Source organism: Rhea pennata, chromosome 11 (genome assembly GCF_028389875.1).
Source record: "Rhea pennata isolate bPtePen1 chromosome 11, bPtePen1.pri, whole genome shotgun sequence".
Lineage (NCBI taxonomy): Eukaryota > Metazoa > Chordata > Aves > Rheiformes > Rheidae > Rhea > Rhea pennata.
Genome location: NC_084673.1, coordinates 20945639 through 20970582, shown reverse-complemented (window position 1 = coordinate 20970582; position 24944 = coordinate 20945639). Strand labels below are relative to the sequence as shown.

The 24944-nt window shown below is 47.7% G+C and overlaps 1 protein-coding gene across 1 annotated transcript in view; it reads right to left on the bottom strand.

The window, feature by feature from the left end:
* The window catches only part of NEXMIF (neurite extension and migration factor), a 160717-nt gene that overhangs the window by 31684 nt on the left and 104089 nt on the right, over window positions 1-24944 (bottom strand). Inside the window, exon 2 of the mRNA XM_062584684.1 lies at window positions 15975-16109. The gene's annotated coding sequence lies outside the window, so the exon portion shown is untranslated. The remainder of the gene's footprint in view (window positions 1-15974; window positions 16110-24944) is intronic.

The following is a 24944-nucleotide window of genomic DNA, read 5'->3' as shown; positions in this document are numbered from 1 at the left end:
TTCCTGAGACCACAGTGAAGCAGTTACAGCTTCAGAGCCTGAAGAAGGTGGACTGGAGGGAAAGAAAAAGAAAAAAGGGGGGGGGGGGAAGAAGAAGAAACCAAAATAGAGAGAAAATAAATGAGAGTACAACAGAAAACATGAATTGCTGGGAGTGGAGGGGGGAAGGGAGGAAATCAAGCATAGGTATAATTGCAAAGCACCGGCACGCTTGTGGCACGGGGGAAAGAAATTGTAGATGATTTGGGAGTATGACAAAGACTCCTTTCAACAAGTTGTCTTTCATCACAACTTTGCTGCTACACAGCTATACTGCAACAGGCAGAAATTGCATCATGTCAACAGCAAGCTTATAAAGATTAACTGACTCTGCAGACAGTGGGAATATGCTGGCGGTTACTTTGCGTTTCGCTCCTCACGCTACAAGAAATTCCCTGCAAATAGCATAAACAGGGTGGCAGAAACAAAAGTCCACTTGCGCTTCAAGGGCACTTGGGTAACGGCGACGGGCCGGAGAGGCCGCCGGCGCGGGTGCACGGGGAGAGCGCCCGCCGGCGCGGCACAGGCCCTGCCCGGCCGGCACCCCTCGGCTCGGCTCGGCTCGGCTCAGGGGCTTGCCCCAGCCCAGGCCCCCGAACGGGCAACTCCCGTTTCGGTCCTCGTTTAAGATGAGGCTCGTTATGCCAACTGCTGGGGAAGCCGGGGACACCCGTGTGCGCGGTAGAGATTGATGTCTCCCAACGCAAAGGGCGGCAGCTCTACCAGCTTACAGCTAAAACACTGACAGCGGGTGGGGGACCGAGTGCCACGTCGTGTTTTTGGCCTGAGGAGAGTGGCAGGAAACCAAAAACTGCAGGGACGGTGCAGGGACATTTCTGCAGACCGAGAGCTCGAGGCCTCTGCTTTGGACCTGAAAGCACAGAATTTAAGACCACGTCTACAGGGACCAGGGAAACCTTCACCAAGCACCTGCCTGAGCGAAGGCGAAACGACAAGCGGGTTTGCAGCTCAAGAACGAAACGCTCTTCTCTTTCCAAACGTTTGCCCGTCGCAAAGGCAGCGCTATGTCATTTAAGGGCCTTCCCGGCCCTCGGCCCTCCCCTTCCCTCGCCCCTCGCCCCCATCCCGAGAGCGGCTGCTGGTTTAAATGCAAATAGTGAGCAGGCAGTCTCAGGATCTTTTTTTTAAATGCTGAAAGCTGAGACGTCTAAGTTTATCTCAGAAGGACACTGGAAAGATGAATAGAGAGAAATTATGCAGAGAAAGAGAAAATATTCAAAGAGTAGAATTATGTATGCATAATTGCCTGGCTCCCCGGGGTGCATGGGCGAGTACACCAAGTCACTTTGTGAAATCATTCCCCACAACTCCGGTATCCTAATTATAGTGCTCTAAGTGGGGAAAAGCTAATTTTTAAACAGTCCTGATGGGGTAACTGGAAGAGCCACAAGGATGCTTTTAACCCCTTGTCTACAGTAGGCTTCCAAGCAAAGGAGCAAATATAAAAGAAAGGAAGGAAACGCCAGGAAACCAGTGCGTCTTCTGCTGGTTCTGTGCCTTGACAGAAGACAAGGACCGAGCAAGCGTGGGGCTGCAGTTCCTGGGCTGGTGGGGACACAGAGCAGACCTGAAGAAATGGGTCAAAATGAAAAAGCAATGAACGTGACTCCACCTGGTCTTCAAAAAGCTTTGGAGTCGGTGTCATCGTGCTTTTGTGTCCCTTCACTCTTTACAGCATGTTTTCAGCCAAGATTTCCAAAAAGTAAAAGCGTCTGTATAGGAACCACTTCATCCTTAAGGAAAAGGCTGATGAGAGACCTCTGGTACTACCCAGGCGCGTACCTCGGTGCAATATGACCGTTTAGGGCAGAAAGAACGTGATTCGGTGTCTCCTGCAGTCCAAGAGCTGGCTCGCACGTGAAGGACCCGGTTCAAGCGAGGATCTGCTAATGTAACACCCTGCCAAGTCCATCGAATTTGTGGCAATCGGTGCAACGGCAAACACGCATGTGATGGATCGATCCCCCGGCCGCACTGAGCGGCAGGACGTGTTTCATTCTCCTAACGATGCACCTGCGACCGGGCTGACACGAGATAGCCCTGCGAGGAGGAAACAAACTCCGGCGTCCACCTAACATCAGCCCTGCCACAACCCACGCTCCGCTGCCCCACGGAGGCCTCTCCGCTCTTCATGTCAAAATGCTGCGTGCCTCAGGTTCATTTTATTAGAAAGCCCTCAAAATCAGGCACTTTAGATCAATTAACTATGCTATGCTCAAACCCAGCTTCTTTCGCTGGAAAAATAAAAATCAAAAAGAACTAGCAAGAAAACTTTGCTTTTAAATAGGCGGTGTCACATGTGCCTCATGTTGCTTTGCAGTTTCAGCTGACTCGGAAATCAGCCATAAACTGTCTTTTATTATTACCAAACTCAACAAATTTAAGCTAACTAAAAACACTCCTGGAAGTCCCTAAACTCTCATATTTTGACTAAAACTGTCACTATTATTTTGACCAAGTTCCCTTTAAAATTTTCAGTAATGCTTGTTCTCGTTTACTACAAAATCCCTTAAAATGTGGCAGTTTGAATTGTTTTTCCACATTGGAGTGGATGCAGGTACACAACATCAAAAAGAAAAAACCCAAATATACTCTGCTTACGTATCCTTAGCTGATAAAGCAATTTCTTTTCCTTAGCCCTTCCCTATAAAAAACCACTAAAAGCAAGTAAATGTCAGGGCTTTCTCGAAAGGGCTGAACCGAACTGAGCGTAGGTAAAAGACCGCAGTCATTTCAAACTATTCTCTAAAATACCTAGATTGCCACAGCTGTCATTGCGAGGGGGAGAAGTGAACAGTATCACTTCAGATTTTGTTATTTTGACCCCCCCGGGCGTTGCCTCTTTGCCTGTCTAACGAGCTCACTTGGGGAGCTCTCCCCAAGCCTCCCCGCTCCCCGGCAGAAAGACGCCTGCGCAGATTGATCCCTCTTAGCAAGCACGAAGGTATGAGGCCGGGTAAGAGAAGCCAAGTACTTGTGACTCCATCTTAAAGAAAGTCACCTCCAAAATATAGCTGTCCATGGGATTTAAGACCAGAAAAGACCACCAGATCATTCAAGAGGACCTCCTACAACAGCACACGACTAAATCTTACCCAGTCACCTCTTCACTGAGAGCAGAACTTCCAAGAGCCATGCTTCAGTTCAAGTCATTGATCTCAGCACGTGGAAGAACTGCAAGCACATTCGTACACGTGACGAACCCTCTTCCAAACCCATATTAATATCTAACCCTTAAATTCTGAGAATTAAATATTCGAGTCAAACTGAACAGTTATTTTTTTGGCCAAAGTAACAGACACCATTTTACTACTTAATCCTCTCACATTGTCTCGAGCTCCTCAAATTACAGTCATTTGAACTGTGATCTGAGCTTCCCTGTGCTTAACGAACTAATTAGACCAAGGACAGCCAAGCTTCCTGGTTTCCTGAACACTAAAATCTTCATCTGGCCAAGAGCCACAGGACCAACACCACACCGTGTGCAAAGAGAAGGAGAAGAGCGATGAGTGGAAGTGGCTCAGAGGTGGGGTGCTCAGTCCAAAGGCATCCCATGACCCGTGGGGGGCACAAAGCAGGGCAAATAGCTACGGCAACAGCTGAACTATTGAACTAAAAAAAAAAAAAAAAAAAAGTAAAAATCAGTAGAAGCTGGAAGAGATTTTTCTTCTCCTGCGTTTTCTCACTGAAACACTCCCTACAACCCTCTATTTCTTTTGAAAGAAATGTTCCATTCAGTCTAAAGATAACACTTAACACCCTGCAAGACCTCATTAGGTAACTGGAGGACCAGACTTGCAACACAGTTCCTGCAGCGTCACGGTGATGGTCATGGACTCCTTCAAGCAACAGCTCAGCGCACAGAGCTGTTGCAGCAGCACAAGGTGCGCCAGGCTGACCACCATCCTCTGAACCAAGGGATTTCAGCCCATGTCTTCTTCAGACCGATGCCTTAAGCACCAAAAGAAGAGGGTATGGTGGAGTTGCTGCACTCGGCAAAAGCAAAAATGGAGGAAAACAACAAGTATTCCTCCTTCCAGAAGGATGTCCTTCAGTCATGTGGAAAATCACTGTTTCTCTCTGGATCAAAGATTATTGAAGCATTCAGTAAAAAGTGAACAAGTTCTAACAGGAAAACTTGATGGAGATTCTCTCACAAAGCCCTGTTCTCCAGGACACTCCCCCCAAATTAGGAGACTTCGGTTCATAATCTTATTTTGATGGTGGGCTTGCATGATAACTTGATAGTACAACAGAAATGACGGTACCTAAGCAGAGACTGAAACTGTACTTTCCTCTTGAAGGTGGTCCTGCTAGAATAAAAAATTTAAAGTAAATTCGCATTAGTTGGTGGGTTCTCTGGGTAGGCTTCAGGGTTGTCACTACAGGACCCATTAACCATAGTAAATTCATATCATTATCACTGCTATTAAGTGACCCAAAATATTACTAAGGATAAAAACGCCCACGTATAACTGCCAGGATGATATAACCTAAATTCCATCTGATGCAGTGTCATTGTGCTTGCCATCCACAGACACCGAGGCAGGAGGCTGGACTGGACAGAAAGGTTACAAGGGTGAAGTCACAAACTTACTCAGGAAGACTTCAACATAGCTCTGTAAGTGAGTTTATTCCCTTTTCATACCATCTTTCTTGCAGGCAAGATATTAAAGAAGAGTTTAAGAAGGATCTGAAGGCATGGAAGATATTCCTGCATGAACCTGTTCAAATGAATTTGAGCGTAACCCTGGAACACACATGTAAACGTCGGACAGAGTCAATCAGGGTATTTACCAGGAAATGCTCTAATGGAAAAGGAAAAATGGGAAGATAGGCAGATACTGCAGGATGCAGGGAACATCAGGCAAGGACGGGAAGGAAGAGCTCGCAGGGCTCTGCAGTATAACAACTGCAGTGTGCTGCAGAAGTGAAAAAAAAACCATTTAAAAATGAAAACCCCAAAAGAAAACTGAAATCAGGCAAATTTCCATAAGGATTTGCAAACTGGCTAAAAGGATGTCAGAGAATGAAGGACAACCCCCACCTATTTGCCTAGCTGGGCCCTTAGCATCTCCAAGAGACAAATCACGATGTCCAACTGTGTCATATCTTGGCATGGAGGTTCTGAGATGGGTCATCTTGCCAAGTAAGATCAAACTGAGTGTTATCCCAGAGTCAGTCTCTCGGCAGCATCAAAGAACAGGCCTGCAGGAACAGCGTGTACGTGCCACTCTTCAACTCTTAGAGTTTCAATTAGGTGTGGACGGTATTATGACAAGATCGATGAATCCTGATACAGCAGCACTCAAGATAAATGTCACTTCAAAAGGGCTCTTATATCAGTATTTGGTGTGAAGAGGATTTTAGGGAAAAAAAAAAAGAAAGAGAAACAAAGGAACATCACCAACTGTTGGCAATACTGTACCACCTTTTGTACAACCACGTCTTTTTCAGGGTGACACTTAAAACTCCCTGCAAAAGTATCTGGTTTTGCTCATCATCTTCTGTTTTCTTCTTTCCTTCAGCAGGGAAGGAGGCCCACATACAAGGGTTCTTTTCACACTCCTGCAGAAGACAAACTGCAGATGTCTATGTAAACATGGATTACATGAGGAGGAATTTCTTCACTGCGAGAGTGACGGAGCACTGGCACAGGTTGCCCAGAGAGGCTGTGGAGTCTCCTTCTCTGGAGATACTCAAGACCCGCCTGGATGCAACCCTGTCTGACATACTGTAGGTGACCCTGCTTGAGCAGGGGTTGGACTAGATGATCTCCAGAGGCCCCTTCCAACCTTACCGATTCTATGATTCTATGGATGTAGGTATGGACGCGCTCTGAAATCCTGGACTTCAGGAACCTCACACTGCTGCTGACCTGCCACTACCCACTGGGACAGTACAACAGTTAAACACCCCACTCTTGCCCCGTACCTCCAAAAAGACCAAAATAGGCTCCCTCTCTGAAGTGCCTCTAGTTAAACCACAGCCACATCAACAGAAAAACAATCATCCTGATGCCTCCTGAGACACTGCTGGGGACACGCAACCGCCAGCGAGCGCTACGCAGGCACGTTAGCACAGCGTCCAAGGCTTGCAACCGCGAGGAGCTGGCAGCACGCGCTCAGCTGCGCAGAGAGCAAAGAGGAAACTCAAATCCCGTAAGAGCCAAGAGTCTACGAGAAGCTGAGGCCCAGGAGCTCATCATTTGAGTCCGATATGCAATCTAGGATGCAGAACCACGGACAACAGCTTTAGCAGAGACCACATGATCACTTAGTTTTTCATTTCTCACATTGACTTTAATTAAAATCACAAATTGAAAATCTTCCCCCTTCCTCTGGCCAGGTAAAATTATCTCAAAGTCCCCAGCTCTGACCGGCATGACAGACAGCATCAAAAAGGGGAGGGAATGTTTATAAAATGTTTTTAAACAATTCAATTTTTAAAGCAATTTATGTGCAGTGGCATTAGGCATTCTTGACTGCAGAAAACAGACAGCAGGGCTGGATCAATCGCAGGGTGGAGGTGGGTGCAGAAAAGCAGGAGCAGCAGACTGTGGCATTGAGGCTAATAGCTTTGTAGCAATTTATTCGGTGAGAAATACTGCATAGAACGACATGGGGGTCTGCGCACAAAGTAGGCAGAGTACAGCAATGCCTAGGAGGGAGACAGTCCCCGACTCCAGAGTGGTGAAGAACAGGGAGAATCAATAGCAAACACTCCAGGAAAGCAGGAAAGGCAGGAAACACTTCTTCCCCTACAAAACTAAATAAATGACAATTAATAGAGCCGATCAGGCCCCTTTTGGAAAAAAAAAAAAAAAAAAAAAAGAAAAGGCAAGCAAAAACAAAATCGTCATTGAAGGAAGATTACATGAAAAAATCCCAGTGAGATAAAAGCTTCAGTGCTGCCACAGAATCACTCTGAGGCCCAGAGTAAGCCGGGTCCTTCACAGCCCTGCCACCTCACTCCTATACACAATCCCTGGATCACGCGGGTGCCAAAAAGGAGCAAGGCCCCATTTTCCATACAAATTACATGGGAAACTCCATGGAATAATCTCCAGTTCCTGCCACAGTCTGGCCCTGTATCTCCTCTTAAAACAGCAAGGCTTTACCTGGAGACACGTTGCAATGTCTCCCCTCTCCCTAAAGGCCTTTCTCCATGCTTTGCTCTAAGGTTGAAGGCACCTACAGGGAGAGCTAATTTTGTGATAGAACAAAGAGAAATGGCTTACTGGACCTGGGTTGTTGAACAAGCCAAAAATAAAAAATCACATTTGATCATCATGAACATAATCTAAGCTCAAGAGCTCTGGATCTCCTTGCAGACAAAATTTGCTCTGAAATTGCTCCTGCTGGTGCTTCCAGTGCAAGGATGAAGCGATGCTCTTTCCACATCACACCGTCTCCATGCCCAGGCACATATGGTCTAGCTAAATAAGAAGCCCTAGAAAAGACTGTCAACAAGACTAGAGGAAGGTGTGCATCTGTGCAGAAACATATGCCCCAGCCTCGCACAGTGAGCCATAAAAAGGACAGTTGTGCCCAGAATCCCACCAAAATCTGCCCAGGCACAACAGAATCACAACACGGGACCTGTTACACTGCTGTTTGCCACCTGAACAAACCCTTCCCCTGCTCCCTTTGTCCTGCACCACCAAAAAATCCCTCCGTCAGCTGCCCGTGTCCCTGTAGCCATGATAGCTAAAGATGACATTCCCGCCCAACACAGGTTTCCATTGCAATGTTGCAGTTGCCCTCATCTGTGTGCCCACCTCTGGGTTTGTCTGAAAGTACTGTTTCATGCTTATCTGTGAAATCTCCCCCATGGTACTAAAAGCAATGGAATAATCTACTATTTCAACGCTCATCCCTTAGAGAATTCTGCAGTAAAAAAAAAAAAAAAAAAAAAAAAAGTGGTTGAATTTGATTAAACCTTTGGAATCTCTCCAATATTTCCAGTTATTCCATCTGTAGAAACACTCTACTGGCACTTGGCACATTTATAGCATTAACTGCCTTCTAAATCAGCAGCAGTTCTGCCTAACAATTTGGCATTTGCACATTGCCTTGTAAATTATACACCTTACATCTTTGGGCACAAGGACCAGCCCCTCCAAAAAGCATATTAGTGCCTTGGAGAAATTCTCAAGCAAGAAAAAATCTACTTATGGACTTGCCTTTTGACAAAAAAGGGGGAAAATGGCGTTCAGTGGGCATAGTTACAACACTATGGCTCATAATGTTACTCTGGCAGTAAAACGAAACCCAATACAACCAGCTGGCTGCTATACTGCTATTAGATCCCTTTTTCTGCTTTTGACCTTTCTAGAATGCTCTGAAATGCATTAATCTATCCCAAATGCGTTTAGGATCTAATGCACGAGGCAAGGTAAAGGTGTCCATGACACCGTCCTCCTTTTGGGCAGGCTCGCGAAACACTTAGGACTGCGCAAGGCGAGATTTGCTCGCTTTGTTGTGCTAGCACAACGCTAAGTCAGGAACCAGGCTAGGAACGACAGCAGATCCAAATCAAGTCACAAAACAGCAGGAAACCACTCAGCACTATCAGCAGTGATTTGTGCATTTCTTGGTCGAAAACAAAGAGCAGCGAAGGTCCGCATTACTACCTCCCCGTTCGCAAGTAGCCTTCCTGCTTTTTTCTGCCCAAATCGTTAGAGGCAAGAAAATTCCCCTCCTCAAACAGCTCCCAGCCTCGAGCTCTTCTGAAAACACTTCTTCCTTATCTTTATTCACTGATCCAGTCTTCTTATGCCTCCCCATCGACAGTGTAGGAAAATCACCAAATTAAGCACCCAGCTCATGCCCTCCTGCAGAACAGCCTTCTCCCCTGTCTGGACCTCAGACCTTGGTTACTGTCGATGAGCTGGGCTCTGGTTAGTCGGTCCTTCCTAGCATGGATTTTGTCTGCAAAGCTTGTATTTTTGACCCCCCCTCTCGCCCCCCCCCCAAAAAAAGAAGAAGACGACAGAAAATAAACACACTGAAGTATCTCTCACCCCGCCTTTTACTCCTAAAATATGCTTTACTGATTTCGACACATGTTATGATCCTGAGGGAAAAAGTAGTGTTAGAAATCCAGGGTCACCTAAGGACTTCAAGGCTGTCACTATGCTGTGCATCATGGCCATTTGGAGTTTGACAGCAGCACTGAGACAGAATTCAGCTCTTTCTGCTTAAAAAGCACAGACCACTATTGTTGGGGCTGAAGAGGAATTTTCTACTTCTTGTTTTTCAGGCTAAAATCCAACATACAGAGCTAAACAACTCTGACCCTGTCCAGAAAGAAAAGCAGTGACTCAAACTAGCTTACTCATTATCATCTTTTTGGAACTAGTGACTTAGTTAATGCTCCCCATGCTAACATTTAAAAAAATGGCTTTTTTCTGTTCTTCTGCATTTTAGACTCTTTCCTCCTACTGGTGTGCTTTTAAATCCAAGGAAGGATGATTTCCCTTGGCTGCAGTTAGCTTCTCGCCTAACTGCAAACAGTGACCTGCAGCAGCAAGGACCCGCAGTGTCCTTCACCCATCGCTGCTGGACTTGCTTCAGCAGGAGCAACAGGACCCATCCTGAGCCCCACCAGGTACCAGCCAGACGCCGCGCCACGTCCGTAACCAAGGCATGGAGGGAGCTGCAGTACCTTTAGCTCCCTTGTGAACAGCTGGACCTCTACGAGGCCCGGGGGGGGGCCTGCTGTCCCTGGGACAACATAGGATCCTGTTGGCCCCAGAGCACCACTAGCCCCCGCACATCCCTCACACCTCCAGCTCGGACCCTCGGCCGTGCGCAGGCTCAGCCCCGCAGAACCGGGGCTCTCGCAGCTCCTCTGCGACACACCAGGCCGCAAGGTGCCACAGCAAGAGCCAGGATCCGTGTCCTGAGGCTCAGAGACAGAGGGGTGACCCGACCTAGCCACTTCTACAAACAGGGCTGCAGGAGCGTATCAGGCAACGGCCTGCTGCTCTCCGTGGAGACCACCATGTTCCCTATCTCCCGGAGAGGACGGACCAGTCTGGCAACCGCATGGCTACTCTGCGCTTGATGAAAATGTCTGCTCCCTCGCAAAAAATAAAAAATAAAACTCTCCCCGCAGCCAGCAGTCAGCGATGCATATGAGATGACTGCCTTCTCAACATGAGAGCAAAAGGGCAAATGAATCACATTACACTCCATGAATAAAAACAGAGTCTTAATGCAACAGCTACTTAATGATTTCATTTTCAATACACAAGACAGCTTGGCCTCATCTGCAAAGGTGCTGAGCACCCCTGAGTCCCACTTAAGTTAATGGGAACTGCAGACACTTTGCACCTTGGGACTCTCTTGCGAGCCCCTTATTTACTTAGGAAAATTCTCTCACCTGGTGGGGAGGAGGTGGAGCGAAGATTTCCCCGAGATTTGCGAAAATAAACACTGATAGCCAGAGACTTCAGATCTACAACTGCATTTAACTGTCCCTCAGCTCTGGGACAACCGAACTCAGGCTTCTGGTTCAAAGTCGTCTTTCTAAACGTGGAATTAAGGCCTGTGGGTCCTTTTCAATCACATGGCAAAGAGGAGGCTCTGCCGAGTTCTGCAGCAGTCACATCCACGCACTCCAAGTGATTTGGGACACAAGGTCAGGACCAAGCCCTGCACTCTCAAGGACATCTAGCGCTTGCAGCCGTAGTTGGGAAAGGCTGGCATCAGGAGGCAGCGCAAGGACTTCGTCCGGCCTCACTCTGCACGTCCTGCATGCACAAGCCAAAGCAGATGGTGGTGCAAGCCAACCAAAATGGAGAAAACGGCATCTTCAAGCTACTGCACAGTATCCTCAGCAAGTATTCAGAGGATACTTAAGAAAAAGGACTTAGTGGAGGAACGGCAGCACAAATATGAATCTGACTGGCATTTAATTAATGGTTAGGGGCTTCTGAGAACAGAGCAAAGCCAGTCAAGCAGCAAACTCCAGCACACACGCAGATTGTGAACTCCTCAGACCACCTCGGGCTGCTAAACATACCATCTCCCACTCCCGAGAGCGCCTCTGGCTCCGGCAGCTTCTTGGGCACCCCATGGTATTTGCAACCACACCTCTTACCAGTTTACTTTGTATATCGTCCTGTCTTCTTTTAAACCTCTCTCCGCATGAAGGATGCCTGACAGCATTTGCCAAACGAAGGCCACGGGTCCAGGTCCTGCACCGGACAACTGCTTCAGCCACGTCCACCACGCGTTGGCAGGATCGCAGGCGCTGGATCGCGTGCTCACCGCACCGCGCTGGCAGCCCACTGTCACCGTCCCGGCCGAGCTCTGCGCCACCGAAGGACACGGCCAGGCAGAGAACGAACGCGGCACCGCGGCGAGCTCCTGCCGGCACTGCCACGGAGGAGAGGCATGAGGACGTAGCTCCGTCGCAGGCAGACGGGCGAGGAGGACCCCGCGGGGACGGCTCTCAGGGGCCAGGGCGGTGGCGATCGGAAAAAGCCGAAGCCAAATTAAGCGCTGGGTTTTCACAGAACGAAGGCAGACGGTTTGAGCTGCGCCCCATCCTTGGCACCATCCTCCTCTGGAGGAAAACAGACCTTCATAATATCCCTACGTCTATTTGGAAAATACAGCGCAGGATAACCTCTTCAAAACAATATCAGTCCTTTGGCACACAAAAAGAAGTCAAATGCAAACTATTTATTGCCAAAACCTCTTCCTTCATTGTAAAGTACTGTTTAATTTTATCCCTTAGGCATCTATTATCTCATAGCCCATATTATTTTTCCAGCTATTACTGCTTAATTTTCCCCATCCAAAAAAGTATGTACAGACACAAGCCAATTTCCGTCTTGGCATAATTGTTTATGAGAAACAAACAGCTGTTTCGCTGGGGTCCTAGCAAATAGATCATGAATCGATGCTTCCCGTCTTTTCATTATCCTCCTGCAGGAATCGGCTCTCGTCACGTGTCCGCTGCCTCTGTGCGCTGACACTGCAAGCGCGGCTTGTCACCCCTCCCATCTGCACCAGACTGTTTGGGAGGAAGGAGCCGCCTGCAACCTAACGATCGAAGGCCCTTGCTAAGCCGGGGAGACTTCCGAAAGCAGCAGAGCATAAGCCAGAGGGGTATTCCACCGGCGTGTGCTCGGGGCCCCCCGCTTCTCGCATCCGCTGCTGTGAAAACGAGGCCCCAAACCGAGCCTTTCGGCGCATAAGCATTTTTTGTCTTTCTAAAGCTGTTGAATTTTAATCGGAACTTGGAATCAAAAGTAAAAAAAAAAAAAAAAAAAAAAAAAAAAGAAATTGCTAATGAAATATGTTTATCAAAATGTTCGAACTGCTGTTTTCCCATTCCTGTCAGAAATAGTGAGTTTTACCATTTGTTAATTTTTCACCAGCAGACCTCCTGTGGGGACTTGAAAGTTTTTCAGCAAAACACTAATAATACAGAGTCAAGGTGGCGCGTTCCCGTGCTCTGCAGGTCTGCAGGACCAGGGAGGCAGGGCCCGCACCTCGCCGGGGCTGGCGGTCTGCAGGGTGCTCAGAACACACCAAAGCAAGCCGCGTTTCCTAAGCTGCACGGCAGACAAGTGAGGACACAAATACAAAAACTTGGATCAAAAATCACCCAAACGATTGCAGAATAATTTTTAAGGTAGCTACAAACTATTACGAAGGTATAAAGCCAGCCAGCTGGAGTGACTAGGGAAACCTGTGAAAGCAGGGAGGTGCATGTGTGTTTTTGAAGGACAGAGAGGCACAGAGAAAGTTGGCTGTTCCTTTTGGCCTGCTTTCCAGCAGGCATTTTCCATTCAGAAATACGCAAATCAGTCTTTAATTCCAATTTGAGTTAGGTGTTTGCTTAACCGCTGCTCGCATTATTCTCTCGTAGCACTGCACCATTTACGGGAGCACTGGGAGTTTATTCCACTCTTCCCAGCAGAAAAGGGCCTACAGGTCCAAGGGTTCCCTCACCAGCAGGCACAACGTGGTCTGAGAAACCAGAGGGGAAAGGAGAAACGTTCCTTAGCGACCGTGCAAGAACCTAAGCTGTCCTGGCACCCGGGTAGGCGAAAGGCCATTTCCCACCCTCGGCTCTGCCGCCGTGGCCAGCGTCAGCCGGGGGGGGCGGGGGGGGTTGCCGACAGAGCCGGTTTGGCTGTCGGGATCACAGCGGGGTTTCTCGGCACAAGAACCCGCATCACCCCGGGCCCGACAGCCTTCAGGGCACGGCACAGCGTGCGTTGCTGCTCCTTCTGGCTCGTTTCAGTACTTTATTCCTGCTTCCTACGCTGGCAAAAGGCATCGCGAAGGTTTGCCTTTCCGTCCCTACCCTGACTTCAGATACTGCCTTAAAATAAATAAATAAATAAATAAAATCCTCCAAAAGCAGCTGCAAGCATCAGTGCTTTGCAAGTGCTCTTGTCTTGTCCAGTGGGTGTTACTGCAGCAAATAGAAATTGCAAGCCGAGGCCGAACGGCAATGAGTCAGGGAGGCAGAAAGGCGTGAAAACAAAATGAATGGAAAGGCAATAAACCCGCAATATTTCACCATCGGTACTGAGTTCCTGGATAACCTCCATCTATCAGCGTTATCGGTGCCTGGTATCTCACCGGAGCTGCAGTTACAGTACATTAGTGACGCCGGCAAGGCGAGGCCGGGGCCACGTGGCGGCGCGTGCCCGCCGCGGCGGGCGCCGGCGGGGGAGCACGCCTCCGGCTTCCCCGAGATCTCCTCGGCCGCCTCGGGTTTTCCGGCAGCCAGCGCCGATCTGGCTGGAGAGCAAAGACGGAAAACGCTGAAGCTTTTACGGGCTGCCTGCGAGACGTGGAGGAGCAAGCTGATGGGGCAGCGCCAGGCCATCGGGCAGGAAAGCGTCTCGAGCTGGGAAGGGCACCTGGGCACGTGCCGAAACGCTGCCCGCCCCGGGGACGCCACCCACGAAGCACGCGGCGGGGCAGAAGAGGCACGCAGACATCCCGCGTCCGACACCAGAAGGAAGAAAGATGTAATACGTAAGCGGAAGGCACAGAAACCTGAGGGACGCGTTTAAAAGGGAATGTAGTTCCCTGTAAAAAGCTGGAGAGCAAACCAAAGGATGAACTAGAAGAGGAAGACACTTCTCCAGTCCTGCCCCAACAAATCCTTCATTCCCCATCTCTCTCTCTCTCTCTCTTTCACATGCACACAGCACTACAGCTCCTCTTCAGGGTAATGACAGGCAAATCCCATTTCTCACTGTATCTACAAAGAGATTATAAAAAAAATCCACCAGGAAACAGCGGCTGGGGAATGCCTCGGCCCTTTACTTCCTAGAGCACCAAGCACAAAATGTGCTGACAGTGCACCTTTAAAGACCCCTACTTACCTTTCACTTCTGCCCCAAACGATATAGATACCTGCACCCACAGACACCTACGTGCTGCTCCTACAAGGCGCTGCTCACCGTCCCTTGCACCATCGGCACATCTGCAGAAGACCCAAGCGTACCTCCAAGTGCAATCACTCACTGGTTTTGTCTGGAAGTCAGCGCCCAGCAGACAGGCGTCCACCACTTCACCCAGTGGCGCTCGACCGTCTCCCCAGCTGCCTACAGCCCCGACACGTGTTGCCGCTGCTTGCTCAGCGTACAAATGAGAATGATCGCTCTCTCCCCGGGCCCACTCTGCTCCCAAAAAAAGAAGCTAATTCCCTGCTAGCATTACAGAAAACTCAGGCAGCCAGCGAGAAGAAAGCTTTTTAAAGAGATATAAAAACAGGATTTTTGTATTGAAACACATGCCACAGATGGTGTAGCAGACGAGGATTAATTCATGAATCATATTTCTTAAATGATACAATCTCTCTTTTCACTTCCATACTTTCCCTTTTTGACTCAGAAGCAGGGATTTAAGATGCCCTTCCCAGATATGAATTTTGCATGAACAAACATTGCAGGAAAAAAAGCAGCAATAAAACAGAAAACCCAGATGTTTAAAGCTAAGTTTTTAAATGAAGCAAATGCATATCCTGTCCATCGATGGAAGAAAACATGTGGAAATACAATACATGCAGGCGCAGATACGGTTCTAGGGTGAGCAAATGTCTTCCCTAACATTTGAGATTACTAACGCTTCCCAGCAACTGTAGTTCAATCAGGGCTCCGAATTCAACTACTGCTGGTTTCGTATCTTATTTAATCTCACTCACTACTGTCATAGCAAAAAGAGAGAGAAAAAAAAGAAAGCCTTAAGTCACTTAAGAGAAACACTGAGAGGCCCTCCTTGCTCTGCCCTACAGGTTGGTTGCTCCTCCATCCCCCACCCTGGCTTGCCTTCTGAAAATCTTAGCACACTTTCAAGTTGCTCTCTAGGAAAATCTACCGAAATCTATGAAACCAAGAAGATTTCAGGATGCAACAGCAAACCAAAATATTCTGCACAATGCAAACAGATCATCCCCAACATGCCATTATGCCCTTACTACCATATCTAAGTAACATCTTTAGTGGAAAAACAACAAGGAAATGACAGAATAGAGCTTCAGCAACCGGAGACCCCAACTCCAAGCTCATTCTTAACTGGAAAGCTCTTTCACATCAGCCAAAGGAACCTAAAGCCCATAGCCATGCTTCAGTGCAGAGCGACTGCTGCCACGCAGCCACGAGCACTGACTGAAGCAGGACCAGAACAAGCAGTAGAAGCATCCGCAAGTCCCAGTGTGCTGCTATCAGGGCCACTTTGTCACCTGCAGAAGATGCTTGTACGCCTTTCTTCCAGTACCAGCTCAGCAAGTCACTCAATTTATTCACTTCCCATATACAGCAGCTGTGTATATCCTAAAAAGCTGCTTCTTTACATGGCCTTGCACTGGCTGTCATAGCCTCAGCCTGCACACAAAGCTTCCAGTTAGAGTAAGAGGGAAAAATTACTTACCCTGAAATTCTTTCAACCTTTCTCTGCTTTGTGTATGATGTGGCCTTCTCTTTTGGTTACTATTTCCAGATTTGGTCTTTCGGTAGGTGAATGGAAGAGGAGAATGAAAGGAGTTGTATTTGATGACGATGGAGACTGTAAAATAAAGAGAAGCACTTTAGCGCAGAACAGTCCTCTCTATACATATGTATCAGATTAAATTAAATTAGTGACACCTACATAAATGCTTCCTACTGTTTTTATGCACACATACAAATATCAGAACTGTCAAGGAGAATGCAGCTGTCAATGATACGGGGGGAAAAAAGAGCAATTTTAAAAACAAGGGAAAAAAACCCAAGTAAAAGAAGCAGCATTGGCGCTACTAGCAGGAACAGCAGCAAAGAGGCTTCCATCACGTATTTGCAGGCAGCAGCCAGACCAGTAAGCAGGGCAAGAGCTAAGAGTTTCAGAAACCACATACACACTTGCGCACACACACTCACATACACTCTGCTGGGCCTTCAGCTTAGGGCAAAATCCAAACCTGTCACCCCCTAAATAAAAATTATCTGTAGGCCTTTGCTTCAGCAACATGCACACACACTGCTCTCACCAAACAGAAAAGAGATCCAGACACAGTTCGCTCTGATAGCCACAAATCCCATGCAAAAAATCACCCAGATCCTGTAGCAATGAAAGGATTCATCTCATAAGAAGGAATTAACAATTTCCACAATTTGGTCATTGCACCAGCAAATACCTCCCCAAAAAACAGATTAATCTCCTACCATCTGCTTTAGTTGCAGAATTTCTGTTAGGAAGTCCCCCTGACATGCACAGACCCATGTATCCATGCAAAACCACAAATTTGGCCTCATGCAGGGATGGGGCACGCAGCAGCTCGGGAAAGGGCTTGGTGCCCTCGGCGTAATCCCAAGGTTTCATTTCTGCCATCTTATTTCCTTTTGCACCTCTTCTCCCACCAACTCCGCACGCGGCTCCCCTGTACACTCTTTAAGGCTCTCCACTGATCAGGTGAAGTGCCTTGGGCTACCTCCTTTGCACTTGCCTCCAAAAACCAGCATTCACTTTACAGCGCAGTTTGAGATCCTTAAAATATAATTTCATTCTAGATAACTGAAAAAAGAATGAAGATAAGAGGAGCTAACTTCCACGTTACTGTTTTTTTCATGACCACTCTCCAATCTTCTGTACACAAATGCATCTCCAGCACAATTAGCCCAAGCCTTAACACTGAAAGAAGCCAAAAAAGAATATTTACAAAATTGCTTAGAAGGCGCTATGCCTGCTAGTAAAGAGCCTGAGTCAGGGACTGCCATTATTTGCCTTGAAAAGGTCATTGCGAGTAGTATATGAAAATACATGCAAACACCAAAAAAGCATAAACATAATATTAAGTAACACTTTCTGCAAGCAGCACAGTATTTAACACTTAAACAGTGGCCTACAATAAATCCTAAGTGTCCTAGGAAAGCAAGGAAGCTTTCTATTGCTATTTAGCAGAAGGGGGAAAGTAAAGCACAGGTGAGTAACGCTGCTCAAGACAGCAAGGATCGAGTCCGAAATCCAAACCCAGGGGCCTTAATGCAGCTCCTGCACAGCTGAGCACCCGGCTACGCTGCTGTATTTAAGTAGGAATAGAAACACTATTGTTAGCTGTAAGCAGCGTAGACTCATTAACATTTATTTTAGTTTTATAAAATACATTTTTAAACACTTGAAGAAATAATCTGGAGGAGGTGCTAAAGCTCTGAGTGTTTTTTCAATATGTCCTAGCTTTTCCAGTGAGATTTCGGATTTTCTGGAATGAGGCAAAACGTCTTTGCAGCAGCAAGGAAGGCGAGGGTGTACTAATACCCCCAAACACCCAAGAAAAACAGCACGTTCGCATTTGCTGCCTTGGTCCTCCTTGCAAATTGCTCAATAAGAGGGAAATCTAAAAACGCAGTCAACTTGAATTACTCACGGACAGCAGCAACCCAAAGCTATCATTTCCCACATGTTTTTAATGTGTGTGGGTGTTTATATGTGAATAACACTTGGAAACAGTTGAACCTGATGCCTGAACAGCTATCTCCTCCAGAAGTATTCCAACAAAAACCGCACACGCTACTCCCGCTCGCACAACTTCCATGGAGCCCGAGGGCAGAAGGCAGCTCCTGCGCCTCAGCCCAACGGCTAACTGAGGCAAGCCAGATCAGCGCTTCAAATTAACGGGGCAACAGGACGAAGACATCAGCTGGACTGACTACGAAGGCTTTCCACAAAGACTAAACGTGTATTTAAATATATATAGCTTTTTAAATATCTGCTGCTTTACACGATAGGTCAAAACCTGGGGTCCTACAGGAAGACCAGTTTGGAGGAGAGAATCGCAGAATGGTTGGGGTTGGAAGGCACCTCTGGAGATCCCCTGATCAAGCGGGATCACCTACAGCACATTGCCCAAGATTCTGTCCAGATGGCTTTTGAACTTCTTCAAGGAAGGAGACTCCACAACCTCTCTGCCCGTGCTTTGTCACCCTCACGGGAAAGAAGTTTTTCCTCATGTTCAGATGGAGCTTCCTGTGTTTGAGCTGGTGCCCACTGCCTCTTGCCCTGTTACTGGGCACAACCAAGAAGCGTCTGCCCCATCCTCTCTTTACTCTCCCTTCAGATACTTACACACATTGATCAGATCCCCCCTCAGTCTGCTCTTCCCCAGGCTGAAGAGGCCCAGCTCTCGCAGCCCTTCCTTAGAGGGCAGATGCTCCAGCCCTCTGATCATCTTCGTAGCCCTACGCTGGACTCTCTCCAGTAGCTCCATGTCTTTCTTGTCCTGGGGAGCCCAGCACTGGGCACAGTACTCGAGATGAGGCCTCACCAGGGCTGAGCAGAGCTGTAGGATCGCCTCCCTGGACCTGCTGGCACTGCCCTGCCTAATGCACCCAGCACACCACTGGCCTTCTTGGCCACAGGGGCACAGTGCTGGCTCATGATAAGAAGCCTCAGTTCACTGAAATTCACAGTAAAAAAAAAAAGAGAGAGAATCCAAACCCACAGCAGAAGTGACACTCATAAAAAGAATCTTAGGACCCCAAAGACAAGAACCTGAACCCAAACACTCAGCTAAAACACTCCCAGAGCCTTATTCTCCTTAGCAGCCCTCCCCAAGGCGCTGCTAATTCCATCTCTGCTTTCGGGACATCTCGGACGGCCCTAGGAAGACACATAGCCGTTCCCGAGCTGGTGACTGTCCGCTACTGCACGGAAAAGGAGGTAGTGGTCCCTGTCCCACTCCAAACAATAAACTTCCAAAGAGTAAATCCCCTCGGAGGAGATGCTGAGCGGGACAGTGAATCGGCGCTGCTCGCCTCCCTCGTGAAGGGCGGATGCGCCAGGCCCTGCTCGTGGTGCAGCAAAGCACTCCGGCCTGGCAAGCCAGCGCCTCCCAGCAGCACCAGTCAGTTTTCAAATTGTTTAGGTCAACATTTTCAGAGGAGCTTGTGGTGTTAAGTGGTCTCGTTCCTTCACCAGGTTGCAGAAGGTTTCTGCAGCTCTGTCCTAGATGGCTCAGACTGCAAAGTCACAACCTGCAGGACTCAAATTTACAGTTTTAACGGCGTAATAAAACAGGACTTCAAAGAGAACCCCCCACTTACTTTTTTACATCAGCTACAAGCAGAAAAACATCTGTTAGAAAGCAGTATTTTAGACAGTCCTTCTACAGTGTTAGCTGCAAGCCAACATCCAGGGCCCACCGAGGCGCACAGCGCCGCTGCCGAGAGCAAACACAACCCTTGCGAGTCCTGCGGGGTGAAGCGGGGGCGCGCGTGGCGGCCGCCGGCGCGGGGCACCCAACGTCCTCGCTCTTCTCACGGGGAAAGAGGCTCGGAGGGAGAGAGCCGCGCAGGTCTGCCCGTACCTGCTCCAGCTCCCTCAAAAAGGCGCCAGCTAAAACCAGCCCGGCTTCGACGCCTGCTCCCGGGACTCGGCTGCCGCCCCGCCACTCCGGCGGCGTTTCCCGGGGTCCGATCCAGCTGCCATCTTCAGCCCTCCGCAGCCTTTTTGGAAGGTCGGTAAGAGAGCATCCTGGGAGTTTTAACCCTGCAACTCCCACATTAGGCACCAGCACTGAATTACAAAGGTTTTTTGTGGAAGCCCTGGAACCGCCTATCTGTAAATACATGCAGAGAGAAGGACAGTAGGAAGAAGCTAGACAGGCCTGACCTGCTACCCCGGCACTTGCCCCACGTGACACAGGCTACAGCACATCGCGGATGGCGCGGGAGGTGCCGACGCCGGCTTCTCGGCCCAAATTTCGAGCCACGCGCCTGTTGCCCGCCGCGGCGACGGAGGGGCTTGCTCTGGAGCGCAGCCACGGTGGTCTCTGGCCCCGGGCAGATGGCAGCGATTTGGTTACCCGGTGCTAAACGCAATCTGCACGAGCTCAGCGCGCACCAAGTTCAAAGTCAAAATGAACATTTGTTCTACAGCAAAACACACTGCAAATGATCCTTAACAAATTTTAACTGTTGGTACAGTCAGATAAGAGCATGGGAGCATATATCATGCCCTGTTGTTATTGCAAGCTCTGTGCTGCTAAACATATGAGTGGCAATGCAGAGAGATCTGTATTTTGTATTTCAGTATAAATTATAGAGCAGCATAATAGAAGTGAAGAAGCAGCTCTGCTCTTCCCTGCATCAGCTCGCTCACATTTTTTAAGCCCATTAAATTTCTTGCCATTTAGTTGCTTTATTTTGGTTTCTTGCTGCATAAAATTGTTCCACATTCACAAAGCAATGAAGCCGACTAAATAATCCCCAACTTCCATGCAAAAACTCCACGAGCTGCTATGCAAAGAAGGGAGGGTATCAGCAGATAGAGACAACTCGGAAGCAACCTGAGGTTTAGTATTCTATGTCAGCTTGACACACAGGGGAAATAACCCTTTAATCCAGTGCAGTGTATTTCATTTACTGTAGTGTTATCCAGTTCGAAGATGTTATGAAAGGAATCCCCAGAGAGACTTAAGACTTCAAAACCAGCCCGAGTTTGAACTTAATTCCACCATTGCAGAGGGCTGTAGCAATGGAAGATGACCTTTCATGCGCCTTGCACGCCACGAGCCGTTCTGCCTCGTAATGCTGTGCCAAATTAGAATATTCTCCTTTTGTTTTAGGCTAGATTTTGTTTTGTTGTTTTTTTTTCTTTTAATTAAAAGCAGCTGTCACTACTAATGAAACACCACCACCACCTCCCCCCACCAAAAAAAAGAAATCAATAACACAAACAGATTAAAAATGGTGACGTCAAAAGAGACCGGGAGAGCCAAAGAGCTGGGTAATTAGACAGGGGGACTTTGGCCTCCGCGTTAGCTCAAGAGCCTAACGAGAGCCCAGGCCAGTAGCGAACGAGCCTTGTTGCCACCTAACGAACGTTCGTTGCCTATCCGGAACGACCGGATGGGCTCGGACCCACCAGCAGCAAGAGGCAGCTGAAGTTACGCTTTATTTGCAAACGTGCCCGTGGTCGTCTTCCTCAGCTTGAGATGAACTGTAACCAGCTAGTTTTACCTCACTGTATCACAGAATTCAGATTCTGAATGTAATTAAATGTAAATTTGTATTTCTCAAAAATCCTGTTCCCACACAAAATGCTAAGTTAATTATAAAAATTCTTCATAATGTGAAATTATTTAGTCTGGTTAATGCAGTACAAATAGCCTTATTGTATCATTAATAGTTAGAAATGTTCAGTCAGCACAGTTGAAAAAAAAATAAGCTAAATATGTCAGGGATACACTGCTTTCTGCTCTTACTATTTTTTTTAATGCCTTATTTCGTGGTAGATAAGTGAAAAATCTTCTTACCTGACTTAGTGAGAGGCTCATTTACTCATGCAAATTTAAAACCAAGTGTCATAATACAATGAAATTATAAAAACATATCAAAAAGAAGTTAGCGAGTCACTAAATTTAGCTCCTAATGGAGTTCAATCTGTCTTATACAGTTGTATGTTAATGTGAATAGCTACAGAACTCTGTAAACATCAGAGCGCAGCTTAGGAATCGTTAGATGTGCAAGGAATTTTTGGAAAGCAGCCTTGCAGGTTTACAGCCTTCTACGTCTTGATCGAAGCGAAACTTGAATTTTGATCCCAGTCAAGATTATAAAAACGCCCGGTAAAAACAAATTAAAAAGAGCTGTAATTATCTCAGTACACGCGCTTGGTTGCGCGTTTTCCATCATCCGGACGCGATTTTCGTTAACCTCTTGGCAAATTCTGATACCAGCACAGAACTGGGATGATTTACGGGCCAGTCACTCGGCGTGCGTAGGGATTTTCTAAATCCGTACAAAATATTACAGCTGACACAGTGAAGCACTGACTTTGGGGACCGGAAGAGCTGAAGACAGTCAGCAACGTAAAGGACCTGCCTCATGCCATGCGAAAAAATACTCAAAAAAGGTAACATCCCCCCTCCAAAACACAAAGTTGTGGCCCGATATCACAGGAAAGGAAGAAGCAAAGATGCTCCGCGCTGTCTGACCTGGTGGAGAAATGTGAAAATAAGACCCCGTATCGAGAAGAGGTAAGGGAACTAAATGGAAAAACATCAAATTCCATTAAGGGCTGCGTTAAAGGTTTACAACATAGTCTCTAGGCAAGTCCAATGATACTCTGAAACCTTTATCGATCCGCCAGTCAAACCAGAAACAAAAATATCAATTTTGGAAAATATCAGTGGTTGCGATTTCTTTTGTGTGCGCCCAAAAAACAAAACAAAACCAAAAAAGTGAGTCCTTACGCACAGGTAAATTTAGAGACCTTTCCACAAGGCACAAAACCTGCAGCGGAGCAACACTGAAACTATAAAATCTCTAGCTTGTCCCTGCCCTATAAAACACAAAGATTCATACAAGGAATGAGGGAAAAGCTCTATATAAATGTTTTAATTAATCTGTGGTATTCTGCACACTACTCGGAGGCGTGTGACATGGCACTCACTGCATTTTGCTCTCTTCTATTGCCACAGTTCTCAATTTTATTTTTATCCTGAGTTAGATATGAATCAGGATTTGCAAAAGACAAAACAACGCACTGTAATCATCCAGCATGCCAATTAAGCTAAAAGATAACCTGGAAATTAAAATTAAATGCCGTATCTATGAAAAGAAACAGACAGCTTCCTCAGAAACAACAACAAAAAAAATGTATTATAGGAACCTGTTTGTGGCAGCCCCAGAATGTATCCAAAGCAGTTATATAACTTACTATCATCTCTCACATCTGCATACTGTAGATCTTCATCAAATTGTGTATGTTTTTGCACATTTATCATCAAGATTTATTGAAGTTGATTCCATAAATTTCATTTAGTTGTTCACTGCTGCTATTTGTTTCCAAGGCAACAAATGCACTTTGCCCAAGCTGCACAGTAAATCACGACTGTTCTGAATTTGGGGGTCTTTGCCCCTCGTGCTGTGCAACGGCTGCACTTCCAAAAGCGCACAACAGCACCAGCTCGTCCGCGACAGTAATTACTAACACATTTGGTGAACGTTAAAAATATATATATAAATATATACCTATATATATGTACGTATCCATGCTACGGAAGAAAAATGCAAAATTGAACAGCCACCGGGCTGTCCGCAGAAAGCCAGCTACTCTGGCTGCCAGGGAAGAGGATTCACGCAAAGCCCCCTCTCACATCTAATTTACACCTAGGATGGCTCGAGGTTGAGAAATCCATTCGCAGGTTCAGGAGCAGCCAGGCGGCTATTTCTGTTTTCTTTTTTTTTTTTTTTTTTTTTTTAATAATAAAAGAGTCGCCTCGTTGCAGACATTGCAAAGGGGACAAATGGAATAAGAAGAAAAGCAGGAAAGCTGAGAATTTGCAAACCTGGCACACACGACACAATCTCTCTCCTGTTTACAGAGTCGGGATTATCGCCTCCCTCCCGGGCACGCTGGACATGGGCACACGGAACAAGAGCCCGAGGTAGAGACAGCTTTCAGGGGAACTTAGCAACAGTCCAGCTAAGAACAGGAAAACCTGCGGTCTGAATTCCTGTACAGCAGCCCTGTTACTCCGGTTGCCAGCAGCTGAACTGCCGGAGGCGGACAACTCCGAGCGCCAACGCGGAGCAAGCGCCCAGAGTCGCGGTGCTCGGCGTGAAAGCTGCCCCCGTCCCCGCTGCAACGTAACCGCCTGGGACGGGAGGGAACCGGGCAAAAACGGCACCTCTGTCCCGCGGAGGTTCGGCACGAGCCGCAGCAACGACCCGCCACGCTCACCGCAGACTCTCTAAAACGCGTTTTAAATAGACGCAAGTAAAAGCAAGAAGAGAGCGGAATTCCTCAAAGACGCGAGCGAAAACCCAGCGCGGGAGGCGAAGCGCTCGCTCCGAGTGGAGTTAAAATGGGCTCCGCGCTCCCGGAGCCTTCTCCAGGGAAAAGCCTCATGCAAAAACCCATTACTTCAGCGCTTTTAAAACCCAAGCCAATCTTGTATTTGATGCCTATGTTTTAATGGGACAGGACAGTTTTAGAAAGACAAAGTGGTTATTTTTATCCGCAATAAGCAACATATTTGACTGCAAAAATGCAGTAAAGAGGGCGGCTGAGGAACTTGATGCGTTTGAGCTGCCCGGTAGAGTCAAAGCTGGAAACTTTGGTCCGAGAAACCCCCGTTGGGCTTCCGAAGGCAGTCCCGCAAGGCAGCCCGCGCTTGCTGAGCGCGGAGCGGACCCGCGAGCTCTTCCCACTCTGAGCTCCTCTCCGCCAGACAATGCGCTCCCTTGGATACGCACGTTATTCCCCAGGCGAGCAGCAAAGACGATACCCCGACGACAAAAGCCGCTGGTTTTGCCACGTTTAAGAAGAACAAGGAATTTGCTGCAAGAGCCTGGCGCAGGGAGGCGGTAAGGCAAGCACGGCTACCTCCAGCAGGATGGCTAGGTCCAGCGCTCCCAAAAA